Genomic DNA, 13,846 nt, shown 5'->3' with positions numbered 1-13,846 from the left:
CAAGCCTGCAGCTGACCGATGCACTTCAGTACAGCAGTCGTGGGCACAGCAAAACAGAAGGCTGCAAGGAGTGGGGAAAGAGCAAGAAACCTCAAGGAGATCGTTGGTGTGACTGAGAACAAAATTGTCCCCCTGCTTGCACTGCTTTTGTATGGCCGCTGAAGGGAGGCCTGTTGTGGTCTTATCTCTAAGGGCACACACTGCTTATAGCACAACCACCAGCGGAAGGGCTGTGTTGTGGCCTGCTGCTGGTGGTGCCTTTCTGAAACGGCACAGGATGGGGCTGTGCAGCACTTCCTAGCTGCAGGCTGGGCTCAGTGGGTCTGCTCCTGCGGGTACCCAGTCCAAAACAAATGTTGGGGGCTCTCCCACTGAGTCAGGAGGATGGATGTGGCACCAAGAGGGTCAGTGACAAAATCTCTCTGTTCAAAGTAGGAAACAAACCAGCCAGGTTATTGCTAGTGTGAATCCATCAGCCTCCATTGAACACAGTGGGAGAAGGCAGGTTCAGTCCTGCTGAGTGAGGGCAACCCAGGGCTCTTTGTCCTACTTTCCTACTTTGCACATTCTCTGCTGGCTTTCTGAATCATCGGTGAATATTTATACAGCACATTCAAGGGGGCAAAGGGGGCAGGGGGGAGGACTGCTGGAAGTACTAAGCATCAGTCTGCCCCACGACCAGATTGCAAAGGCACCTTCTAAACACTCACCAGCCTATTAAAAATAGTCTGAGAAATGAGAGATTAATATCTACTGTAATGCCCACCACACTCCAGAGGTAAACGTGGCCAGGAGGTGGAGGTGGGATGTTGCTGGTATGGAGATGCTGTTTTGGGAAGACACGGGTGATGCCAGGCAGGCTAGCTGAGACCTTGCAAGCCATGAAACTGTAAAAGTGGGCTGTGGCAAAAGGCTAAAAAGGCTAAAGCTGAAGGCTAAAGATGGGCTTGTTTGCCTAAAAGCTGGTCTGTGCTTTTTTGTTGTTACTGTTGCTTTTTTCCCCTGGACTCATGAAAAATGTGACAGAGACAAAAAGTGCAACCTCAGACAGAAATGATGGATATCCTAAGATTTCTCATACGCCCAATGTCAGTGGGAAAGGGAGGGCCCCTGTGCTGGTTGAGGGGCTGATGCAGAGTGCTCAGACATCATTTCAGAAGTGCAGCAGCCACAGCAGCCTCAGAGGTGTAAAAACTGAGAGGCGGGGAACGGCATGGCTGCAACCCTGACATGGAAAGGCAGCAGAGCCTGGGCTCTGGTCCTGAGGCTTGCACTCACTTGTGTAGCAGATTTTTGGTTGGGGGGGGGGGGGGGGGAGGGGGGGGAAGATGAAAAAGAACAGTGCACAGAACTGGAAACTGTTAAAGATCTGCTTTTTTTTTTTTTTTTTTTTTTTTTTTTTAAGACTATCTCCCACCTAGATCATCCAGTTTGGCCCCACATGGTTTGATATGAGTCACGGTGGTATAATGCTGAGGTCCAGCCAAGATTAGCTGTTTTGTATAGTGTGGTACTACCTTGCAAGTACTGATTCACTGCAGCAGAAATGATAGATTGTTTTACAGGAGTTTAAAAAAACGGGAAAACAAAATAAAAAGTCCGGTGGTACTTAAAACAGTGGATGTGCTCCACCTACTGGCTGGTAAGAAAAAAAGTGAACCGTGATAAAAGAGCATCCTTACAGAGAGCCAAACCAGTGCTTGATGTTGCCATGCTCTTGGCTTTTTACATTTAGAGGGCAGCCAGGGGGAAGAAGAAAGGATAAAAATGTATATGAAGGAAAAAACGAAAGCAAAGAAAGTGAGAGAAGATGAGCACCGCGTGGCAAGAGAAAAAAAATAAAATAAAAGGGGACTCAGCTTTTGATTTTAAAAGGAGGCACTTCAAGCATGTGTAAGCTTGCAGCAACCTTGGCAATGTAATGCGATTTTGATTTATTTCAAAATTCCCAAAGGAGAGTGCTCTGAATGCTGCACTGCATTTCTGATTGATGTCAACGGGGTTTATACCTTAGACAGGAGAGGACACATCCCAGACTGCTCCCTGCTGTCTCTGGTTGCAGCTGCCTTCCCCTCTGGGTCTTTGGGGGAAGAGGGACAAATTCTGCAGGGTTGGGGCCTTGGGGTGCTCCCCCTCCACACCCTCTCTCCTGGCAATCATGGCTGCTCCTACTGCTTTTACAATTGGCATGGCCACAGATTTGCCTCCCAGTCCAGACCCTTGGTAACAAAACAAACCTTGCTTCCATTTTCCTCCTTCCTCCAGTCCAGGACTCCCTTCCCATTCAAGTCAATGAATGTGTGCCCTCACTCTCTGTGAAGGACTTTTATCATCTATTATGATCTTTAATCCTTGCAACATCTCCTGTGAAAGACAGAAACACTTCTCCACTTCCCAGAGAGGAGGCAGGGACACAGAGCAAACTGAAGGCAATATGTTCAAAAGTACCTGGTGTGTCAGAGTCTCTGTGCTGACTGAAGAGTACATTGAACTTAGACATTTAAGTGCCATCAGGCTGGTTGAAAATCAAATTCTCACAATGATCTCCTGGGAATTTCTTGGACTTACCCTCATGAGGGTAAATCCAGGTCTGATGGTTTGTCAAGCTCACCGCAGAGCTGCTGCTAAGTCCTGGGGGGAAGAGGTGAGCCATCACTAGGATCTCTATCAGTCAAAAGGTTTGTGCACAGGATGGTCAGGGAAAAAAAAAATGGGAGAGGCAATCTTCACTCCAAATCTGAAAGAGAAAATCACATTTGCAAGACAGCACTTCTGCAGTATTCTGATGTGTGAAAGGACTATCTTAGGCTAGGCTTTCCTTCAGAAAAAAAACAAAAACACAGACTCCAAAAGGTATGTTCTGATGCAGAACTAGAATTTATATGTATATATATATCAATGTATATAATATATATACATATTTTTGCATACTGTATATATTTGTAAATGTATATATATATATTGTAGTTATACACGTGCATACAAGTGCATAAGTACATGCTCTCACATAGGAACCAGGAAGCTCATTTCTGCTACAGTTTGCTTTAAGGCATTTCAGTGCATGGCTGCACGCTCGTGGTCAGATATTCCTTCACTTGCACTGTCCACTTGCATATTCCCTCTGCTGTAGCGTCATGCTAATGAAGATGTATGGCCCTGCCCAAGCTACTCTGAACATGGCCAGAGTGTGCGGCGCTCCACCCTACACCCAGACACATAGATGTGTCTGAAGTTACTCTGATCTCTCCCGTCCTTGAAAGCTTTGTGCAAAGAAATTGCCCAAGACAGTGCAGTGCATTTGCAACAGACAAGTAACTAACCGTAGGTTAATGCAATAACAGTATCATTTAATATCTCATGGGACAGCATCTGAATATATTTGAGAGCTGTCCTGAATACAGATATTACCAGCAGTTTGTAATTTGTCTATGCCTTTGTCTGCAGCTGCTCCTTTCTATTATTCTAGCAAGTATTACAGAAATGCTTAAAAGCTATGGAAGAGCGGTGGGCTTCTGAAGTGCACTCCTACCACCATTTCCTTGTTCTTGTTATTAATCTAATCTACATTCTCATCATTCTGTATCAAGTCTCTCTCCTGCTAAAAACCAATGTCTTTCTTTTTTCACTTTGCGAGAAAGTATGGGGCACTGATGGGAGCCTTTAATTCAACCCTGCCTGCTGGCTTCAGCACAGCCATGCTAATTTGTAATCGAATTGAGGCTATGACACTGCTCAAGTATGTACAAAATATGAAGGATACAGGGGAAAGAAAGAGGAGGAGGGAGAAGGAGGGAAAGAGAAAGGATATATGAGCAAAGCAGCTGTTTCTGATGATATATTCATATATATATATATTCATATATATATATATATATATATATATATATATTCAACTTAATGCACTAGTCCACAGAGGGACACAGTGGGGTACAGGGAGAGATACTTGCTTGGGGAAACACTACTTCCAGTCTGTGCTAAAAAATGTCTGTGCTCTATGTCTGTGCTGTCACAAGAGGACAGGTAGGGAGGAGGAAGGGACAGTAAGGTCAGGTGGGGAACAGAATGGGAACTAACGGGGACAAGGGCATGGCTGAGGGTAGAGAGACAAGGGAGACAACGGAGCAGGGAATGGAATGAAGTGATATGGGGGAAAACAAGAAAAACATCAAGAGAAAGAAGAAACGGGAAGAAAATAGCAAAATGAGCACAGAAAGAGAAAGGGAAGAGAAGGTGTACTGACTGCTCACCATGCACCTCTAACAGGTGATGGGCATGGCTGCTGGACAGGCAGACTGCAGCAGTGGCCGGGGAGGCTTGCTGTCCCCAGCTGAGCCTGTGTAGGGCCAGGAGCTACTGAAAATGGATCTGTAGCACCCTGAGTTCCTTCCTCCTGTTCCCTGCACATGACAGGGCCTGAGTAGAAACAGGTGAGGCTTTTGCTTTGTATTAGAGCCTCCCCATCCCTGTTCTTGGAGGCTTGGGATACCTCACGCCCCTCACCAAAGGTAATCCTTTTGGTTAGGAAGCCTTAAGGGTTTATATCCCATCTGTTTCCAACATGCCCTTTACTGCAGTAAGTGGATTTATTTTTATTTCCTCCTCACTTTATTAAAGGTGAGAACTCCAGTGGCCTTTTTGCATGACAAATCCCTGGGGCTGCCATGCAGTGTCTATTTTCTTTGAACTCCCCCGAGGGGAAATACCTCCCTCTTCTGCTCTGTGTGTGAAATGGCCGATTGCACATGAGTTAGTACTCTGAACACCAAGGCACGCTGTGTTAAAACTGTAATCCAAGGGCACACAGATTGAGTGTTGCAAGCTATTAATGACTTTTTCTCATGGCTTTGGTCTAAAAATATGGCCTTAGTTATTTGTCACTTGAAGGGGCAATAGGATGTAGGCAAAAATAGAATTCAAAGCTATTGATCGCAAACATTTTTTTTCTGCAAAGAAAGCCAATACTCAGTATTGAGCACTAGCATGCTGACTTATGTTATGGCTCCTCTTCTTTTTTCTCCCTCATGAAGAGGTTTCAACAGGGATTACAGCTTTACCATGTGGAACTGTGTTTTCCAGGTGAATTGAAGCAGGATTTATTTGTGGTTTGACAGCCTGTATCTAAGCTTTCCTCCACTTCAGATGGTGCATGCAGAGCTCTGAGAGCTCTGAGAGCTCTCAGCACCAACCCTGCTCCACTCCCATCACGCCGATGGACGGAGAGGGCAGAGCCAGGGCAGTGCTCAGCCTCAGCACAGATGCCACCTGTAGGGGCTGTCAGGAAGGCTGCATGGCTTGGGGCCAGCTGGGACACTCCTCAGCCCCATGGCAATGGATTTCCCCCCATTTGAGGGGCTGGCCACCTCCTGTGACAGCCCAGGGAAGGGCCAGGGCAGGGTCCCACCATCTGTGTGCCTCTGTCCTCCTCTGTGTGAGGGGGACACCAGCCTTCCATTGCACAACCCAACACTACCCAGTCACTATAAAGTCCATATGAGATTACGGAAAAGCCATAAACAACAAGTAAAATAGTGGAAGGGAAGGTGATCCGCTGTGGTGAGGTGCTACCACCTTCAACAGTTGCAGTCACCTGCTACCAGTGTGTCGTGCAGACACAGACACACCTGGGATGATGGCAAGTGAAACAGAAGAGGAAGGATGTGAGAGATAAAAAGGAATACAAGCAGCAAGCAGAGATGAGCTGGGAGGGTGTTGATGGAGAGGCAGGCTGGCCTCGACCTGCTGCGTGGAGAAAGGAGACAGAGGATGAAGGAAGGGCAGAGAAAGGGCAGGGAAGCAGGCAAGAGCAAAATCTCCTGATGTGGAGAACAACATGGTCTGCAGGGCTAATTTCTCACCTGCAAATGTACGGAAATGGAAAAACATAGTGAAGGAGAATGGGAAAAAAATGGAAAAAGAAATACATATGAAATGAGGCAGCAGATTCAAATGTGGAAATATAACAGAGCAGAACAGAAAAGACCCATGTTAAACAATTTCATTATGCTGAAGTAAATTCTCCAAGAATTCAGAGACAAATGGACCTGTACCTCAAGAAGGCATCACTTATGTAAAAAACAGTGTTACTCTAGTTTTCTGACTGTGAAGTAAAAAGAAACCTATTTTGGTAAGTCATTCATATGGAAGATTTTTGGCATGAGGTGCAACATATACACAGCACAGGTTTTGGTGTCCTTTAGAAATACCCACACCAGCGTAGACACCACTGGAAACTTGCCCCCTGATCTCTGCTCCCATTACAGACCAGTGTCTGGTGTGACTGGTACAGGGAGCGGATGCTCACAGCACTGTCAGCAAAACACCTCCAGCTCTCACTAAGGTCCTTTTAAATACCAGGAAGAAATACATTCCTGAGAAGCCCGTAATTGCTCTGTCTGCTCTGGAATTTCATTTTGTTACCTACTTTAATCTTTGGCAGCTATTAAAATGCAGGGCTGGTAAATACCTATTATTTTCACTTCTTAACCTGGATTACTGCATTTAACAATTTTGATAAATAACATGATTTTTTTAAGCTCAGCTTTTATTTTCATTCTTCTTCCAGCTCCACTCTTCAAAATCATTTTCTCTCATCTTCTCTTCCACATCTCACCAGAAAAAGGAGAGTCTCTGCTTGCAACTGAATAATTTTCACAACAAACAAAACTTTGAGAGGGAAAAAGAAAAGCCTAGTTGACTAGAAGATGATACTGAGAGAATCTAAGAGACCTGTTAAAGAAATATTAAAAGTCAGATTATAAGAATACTCAACTTTAAGGATAGGCATTAAGATGAGAATTAGATGCTAGAGGATACATATGAGACATTTAGAGGAGTAACTGCAAAAGAGTTTAAATACTTACAGAGTTTTTAATGGCTTGTGTACATTGTCTTAGTAATATCCCAGAACTGAGTCCAGAGCTCCTCAAAATCAATGTAAAATTTAGAGAAGGATCACGTAAATAGATTCATACCTACACACGCACACACATAGAGAGAATTGCTCCTGGTAACAGGGTAAAAAAAGGGAAAGCAAAGGCAGAAAAGCTGGTAAGCCACTGAGGTCAGGAGGGATACAGTTGCTGAGTGGGGTTTGGAATTAAATTGGAGAGGCTTTTGCAAAGAAAATGATACTTGAGGAAAGGTTAGGGCTTCCTCTACTGGAGAAGATTTCTGAAAGATTACTGAAGCAATTGGCTCTTAAATTAAGAACTCAGAAATTAAGAAAAAGCAATTCAGAAACACCTTTCAGCATCCTTTGAAGACAGGTATAAGAACGGCTTGTTTTTGCTGCCTGTGCTGTTTGCACTGCATGTCTCCCAGCAGCTCTGGCCATCGTCACCCGGGCTCATAAAAATTCTTCAGTCCTGCTGCTCCTGGAGGTCTTTTCTACATCTGTTGCCCCAACAGGGCCTCTTTTTGAGCCAGACACTTCATCCCAGCATTAAAAAGGATGCACAGGGCAATGGTCCAGGCCCTCAGGACACCTGAGGGCTCAGCTGGGGCAGCAGCCTCAGGGCCCCAGGGCTGAGGCACTGAGCCAGAGCAGGTGTGCTGTGCAGGAAGGTGCACCGACTCCTCTGTGTCCAGCGCCAGGCCGAGCTACGTGTGCTGAGTGGTGTTTCGATAAGCTCATTAAAGCCCTGGGCATCCCAAACACGCTGGATTTGCAGTGCGTGCTCTGCATATGTACGCAAACACAAGTCTTCTAGGATTTCCCTGTGGAAAAGATGGAAAGCCTCCTGCAGAAAATCTCCTTTTGTTGTTGTTGTTGTTGTTGTTGTTGTTGTTGTTGTTGTTGTTGTTGTTGTTGTTGTTGTTGTACAAGCTGTTATGGTCTGGTTTTGTGTGTATTAACTACTTTTTAAGTGCATTTACTGAAGCCTTGTTTTCCTGGCCTTACTAAATTATTGCCATGAAGATGCTATTTAGAGGCTCTGAAGGTGAAAATTACTGAAGTCCAGAAAATGGTTTTGTTCATTTATAGCATTAGTAATGGCTAGGTAATACAAAACCCCAGGATTTTAGCAACTACAGAGCTAACATTTTACAGGAGCATCAGTCTCTTTGTCAAACTACTGCAAATGTCTTTTGCCTTTACTACTTAATTAGTAAAATGATGCCTTTACTGCACCTTCAACATGCAGATACCATATTCTGATTTCCCTGCACGTTTATTTGTTTCCCATGCAGGCCTGCTCTCCCCTCTCTATAGAGAGCTGCTGCTTTCCCCACGCTGTCCCCACCAGAGCTGCAGGGACATGAGTGCTGGGGGTCAGGCCACCACCTGCCAGCTGCTCCATACTTTCTGTGCATTTCTGCAAGGAAATGAGACTTCTGGAAAAGGCTGGAGTTGTGGGGCTCCTCCTGAGACCTGGCTCATGTCAGCTTATGAAGCAGAAACAGGAACAGGAACACGTGTTAAGGTAAAGACTAGGAGTGGGTAATTGCATTTTCTAATACTCTCCTGACGTATGTCACATGTACAGACTGAGATTGCTATCGTGCATCTGCTCGGCGAAAGATGCAAGGTGACACTAAGCCAATGTGAGAATCTATGCTGTAATTTGCATTAATTTTTATTTTATTTTATTTCTTTTCATTTCCCAGTTTCCACTGCTTAGGCTCACTGTATTTCCTTCTGCTGTCAGACCATGAGAGACTGGTGCTGTCTACAGCACTGACATGCTGCATCAAGTGGGCACGGGACACAGCAGGCGTCTCCAGGTTCCTCAGCCTGCCACTTGGAGACCTGATAAGCCTCTGCTAATAGAAGATGAATCCAGAATGGGAAAATAGTATTTGCTGTGCCACAAATAACTTTCTTTCTTTCTTTCTTTCTTTCTTTCTTTCTTTCTTTCTTTCTTTCTTTCTTTCTTTCTTTCTTTCTTTCTTTCTTTCTTTCTTTCTTTCTTTCTTTCTTTCTTTCTTTCTTTCTCTTTCATTTCTTTATTTCTTTATTTCTTTTATATATATTTTCATCCTGTCACCCATCCCCATATATATTTTGGTGATGCCTGGTAGCCCTCATCATTTCCTAAGCAAGAGCAGGCAGTGCCATATTGTAACACTGGAAGCTGGGGCTTTACTGCAGACAGCTCACTGGAAACTTTTGCTCAGGCAAGGAAGAAAAATCAACAGACTCAGAACCTCAAGAGGTAGAAATGTGAAGGGAAACATTTATCCTGTAATGACACCTGTTTTTCTCTTCTATCTCCTTGAGCCTTTGCTTTCTACTGGCATCTCAAATGGGGGCCAAACACCACTTACCCAAACTAGCTGCTCTGCTGACCTGCTATATATGGCAAAATGTCACAACTTGTCGGTTTGCATTGCCCTTGTTAGACTTCTAAAATGGTAATTTAATAAAGGAAGGTGATATGAATCATCCAGGAACAATTTGAATTATAATCTGTAGATAATTCATTATGCACACATTTCTTGTGAGATCCTTAAATCAGCAGGGCTCCTTAATCAGAGACGTAAAAATTTTGTCTGTAACAACTGGAGACCTGACCCATAAATCAGCAGATAGGCCAGCCGGTCCAATTCATGCTTCACATTTTTTTCTCTGTGAGAACAAGACACTTAATTATCACCAAGGTCACAGAAAAGGGGAAAAACCCTGTAACGCAGAGTTGTTTTTGACAGTATCAGTTCTGGCAGCGCTTTTTGAAAGCAGAGAAATTCACAAGCAGAAGATGAAACTGCAGACGGCAATGCTGGTTCAGTATCACCTTCCTAATAGGAAGAGCTAAATGAGTGCTAGTGCCACTAGAGTTAGTACATTTTTTTTTCTCCTGTCAATAGGAGATAATATTTGCCCAGGAGAGCAAGTCATACCCTTTGTCAGATCTTATTAGTAAAAAATATTTGTTATTCTGATGAAGCCTCCTTTTCTTTCTCCTCTGTTCTCCTGTGAATAAAATGTGTAGTTTGGCTGTTTTCCTTGGAGGATCAGGGGATCTGGGGGCAATTTATGGAAGGAATTGAGTCATCACTTCACCAGCAGCACCTCATCCTGACATGAATCTGCTGGCTGATCTTCACTCACCACTCCCTGCTGCACCTACGTGAGGGCTCAGGGGGGTGGGTTTGAGTCTAAATGACCACCTCCGATGCTACACGGACATTAACAGGGCCATTACTAGCAGAGAGAGAGGTGCCATCATCCTGCTCTTCTCACTGCTGGTCAGGCTGATCCTGGCGTACCGTGTCCAGGTCTGGTCTGACTGAGGAAGGTCCAAAGTAGGGCCACAAAATAAACAAAGGGCTGAAGGACCTTCCCTATGCAGAAAAACTGGAGCAGTTTGGTCTGTTCACCCTGGAGAAGAGAAGGCTTGGTAGGGACTTTGTCACGGTACTCCAGTGCTTAAAGGGCAGCTACAGGAGGACAGAGGCTCTCCCTTCACAAGGAGCCTCAGGAAGCGGACAAGGCGCAATGAGTACAAGTTGCACTGGGAGAGGTTTTGTCTTGTTATAAGAAGGAATTTTTTTTTTACAGAGAGAACCATCAATCACTGGAATAAGCTCCCCGGGGATGTGGCAGAGTCCCCATCATTGGAGGTCTCAAGAAGTGACTGGAGTGACTAGGCTTCCTTTTCCCACTACAGGTTGGACCTGGTGATCTTTTGAGGTCCCTTCCCACCTGGGGCTGTTCTGTAACTCAGGCAGGTCGGAGTGTGGAGAGGCTGGTTTGGGGCTTCTCCAAGGAGGGAGAGAAAGGTGCTTGGGGAGCATCCCGAGGCCAGCCCTCCCAGCTCCGATGTGGATGCAGCCCCTTCCTTGCTGGCCTCCACCTTCCTCCATGCAGATTCCTCTTTCTGCCAAATGTTGACAGCTCCGCCTTGTAAAGGAGACTAGGATTAGAACAGCAACATAAAAAATGTGTTGAGCACAGCTCTCTAAAGTCCATTAGCCTACCTTATGATTTCAAACTCTTATTTTCATGAAATGGCATGGATTTAGCAAGCATATAAAACCCTGCAATTTTAAATGGAAGTACGGGTTTATAAATCTGCACTTACACAGCTAAGGAAATGGCCCGATGCAAAGCCACTGCCAGACTCCCCTGAGGCTAACATTGCTGAATACCTGGTGCCTCTGAAAGCCAGGTGATGAATTTTGGAGTTTTGCAAACTCTGGGCCTGGGTTTTGCTGATCAATAGTGGTTGCTTGGATATAATGAGTTGTCACTTGCACCTAGTTTTGATGATGGATGCTTGTTTGATCTGTGAATGAACAGATTTACTGACTTGCCAAATTTATTGGATTGAATTCAGCAAATCAGAAACAACTAATTAGTTCTGCTAATAACCATTTAAAGTACAGTTCGGTTATTGGGCTGTGGTTTTTTTTTTTTTTTTTTTTTTTTTCTGCATTGTTTTTCTTTATAGTTCCAGCAGTGTGAGCGCTGCAGTTCATTAGGGTTGAGAAGTGCCTGGATTCTGGTCCAACTTCTGTAAGGGGTGGCTGAGCAAAGCAGAGCCCCAGAGCGAGAAGGTGGCATCAGCTCTGCCCTCCAGGAAAAGGAGACTTCTGAGAAGAGTGAAATGTATGGAAGATGGCTGCATGCATGAGGAATCTCCTTGTCCAAAACTGTCAAGAGTTCAACAGATCCAAGTCCTCTTGAACTTTGCAGCAGAGGAGACAGTGTCTCCTTTTGTGTTTTATGCAACAAAGAACGTATCTCTGTTTCTCCACAAGTAATGATAAGTATTACTTATTAAAAATACGTCTGGCAATCAAGTATGATTAATTAAATACATTTTCACTCATGGCAAAAACATCTCCCAAAACATTAGAGCTCTAACATATATGTAAGGCCAGCCTTTCCGTGTAACTAGCTGCCGTACTATCTGTGGCTTGGGAGCCTGTTGCAGGTAGTTTTCTAAGGTGCCTTGGGTACCAGACTTCACTTGCAGCAAGGGAGCATCAGCAGAAAGGAGCCTTCAAGCTGTCTGTGTTCCAGCTGTAGAGCCAGACAGAACCTTGCTGCTATTTTCATTTCTTCCTGGTTGCTATATGGTAATTTGATCGTGTTAGTTTAGCTCATCAAGCAATTAGTCTTTTCCCAGGCTCTAACAGGAGATGTAAAGAGGCAATTTATTTTGGGGCTTGGTGTGCTGTGAACACAACGCACTCATGAAACGAGTTCATTCTTGGCCAGAGAGCAGCGATCCTTTCAGCAGGTTGGATTCACCTCCTGTTGCCAAATTTGGAGAAAAGATATTTGATGTTTTCTAAGATACAGGCAAGTGACTCCAGCATTCAGAGAGAGGCTGAAGAAGGCATAAAGTTGTCAAGTGTCTCCTTTACCTTTATGGTTGCCAACAGCTAGAAACTGTCTGTCTATAAGTAAGCTCATGAAAGCTTATGTGCAGTGTTACAAATTGGTGGTGCTAAATCTGAGCTGGTCCAGCCTAAGTAGCTACTTTTTACTAGCAAAAATTCATTCCTTAAAAGTACTTGGTAGCATTTATTTTACTAGCTGTTGGGAAACCAAGTGAAATGAGCTATGAAGTGACTTGCATTAGTTGAAACAGAAAGCCTTTTTCCTTCTCAAGTGCTAAGTAGATTAATGTAATTATTTCTAGGTGTGTTTGAATAGTAAAATCAGGTGGGCTTTATTTGTTTGCTTCATTACTAATGATACTTTTTCTCTGCAGGATGCTGGAAACGGAGAAGGCAGCACTTCTTCTGCAAGCAAGCTACCCAAACAGAAGTACTTCAAGTGCACAAAGCCAAGTGTGGATGTGGGGTTTGCCTGAAGCGGTGGCATGTCCCTCACTAGCTGTTCCTTTGGAGGAGGGATATTATCCTGCTAAAGGAAATATTTTCACCCTAATTCCTCTATGGCCCTTTGCCAGATTCACTAATACAGAAGTTTTCCAGCCTGGACCCCTCCGAGCAGTTCCCTGAACCCCCAGGGACATCTGCATGCCCTGGGTAGCTGGCCACAATGCGTTAGGGGGGCTTGCTGCCTCTGGGGAGACAAAGCCAAACATGTTTGTTAATTTTAACTGGATTCATGACATCTTCAGTCCCAAAGAGGTTTAGTGGTAAAACAAAGCAGACCACAATTTTTAGACATTGTTTTCTGAATAAATGTTTGAAGAAAAGCAACATAAATTACATCTTTAAGGACAAAAAAGGCTTTTCCTATTGCTCAGCTTACCTGAGCAATGTCCTGTGAGATGGGACCCTCAGGCTGGTCTGGCCTGGAGGGCTGCGGGGCTGGTGCTGGCTGAGGGGCTGATGCCAGGATTAGGAATTTCCCCTCCCCTGCTGCCTTATGTAAGCCTGAAATTATGCCTTTCCCTCTCTGAGAAAAAAAAAAAGAAAAGAAAAAAAAAAAAAAGCCTGTTTGGAGTGAATAGTATTTGTCATTACGAGGCGGGTACGCTGACACTCCTGTTTATTATGGTCGGCACCATTCCTGTATGTGCAGTAAGACTATCAGACCAGGCAGACAGGCTAGCTTACAGAAGCAACATCAGCACATTTGACTTGATGACACATTTTTTATCATTAAATAAATGTCTCCTAAAAATTCCTGCTTCAGCCATCAGTGAAATACTTTACCTATGAACAAACAACCACCTATTGCTGCTATACAATGCACAGAAATCATGGAGTCAGGCCTCTGGAATTCATTAAATTTTCTTAAAAATCACAGTGGGCACATTACCGCATGGACACACGCATATTGCTTGTTCCCTGCCTAGGGAACACTCACATCACCTTCCTTGGCAATCACGCACACCGGGAGCGTATTTGATTTTAATGAACTCAAGATTTCCCCATAACTACTTGTCCCCAGGGCTTTGAGAAAACAAACAATCAGGAA

The sequence above is a fragment of the Aythya marila genome (genome assembly GCF_965140915.1).
Source record: "Aythya marila genome assembly, chromosome: 1".
Lineage (NCBI taxonomy): Eukaryota > Metazoa > Chordata > Aves > Anseriformes > Anatidae > Aythya > Aythya marila.
This window is presented reverse-complemented; position numbering follows the sequence as displayed.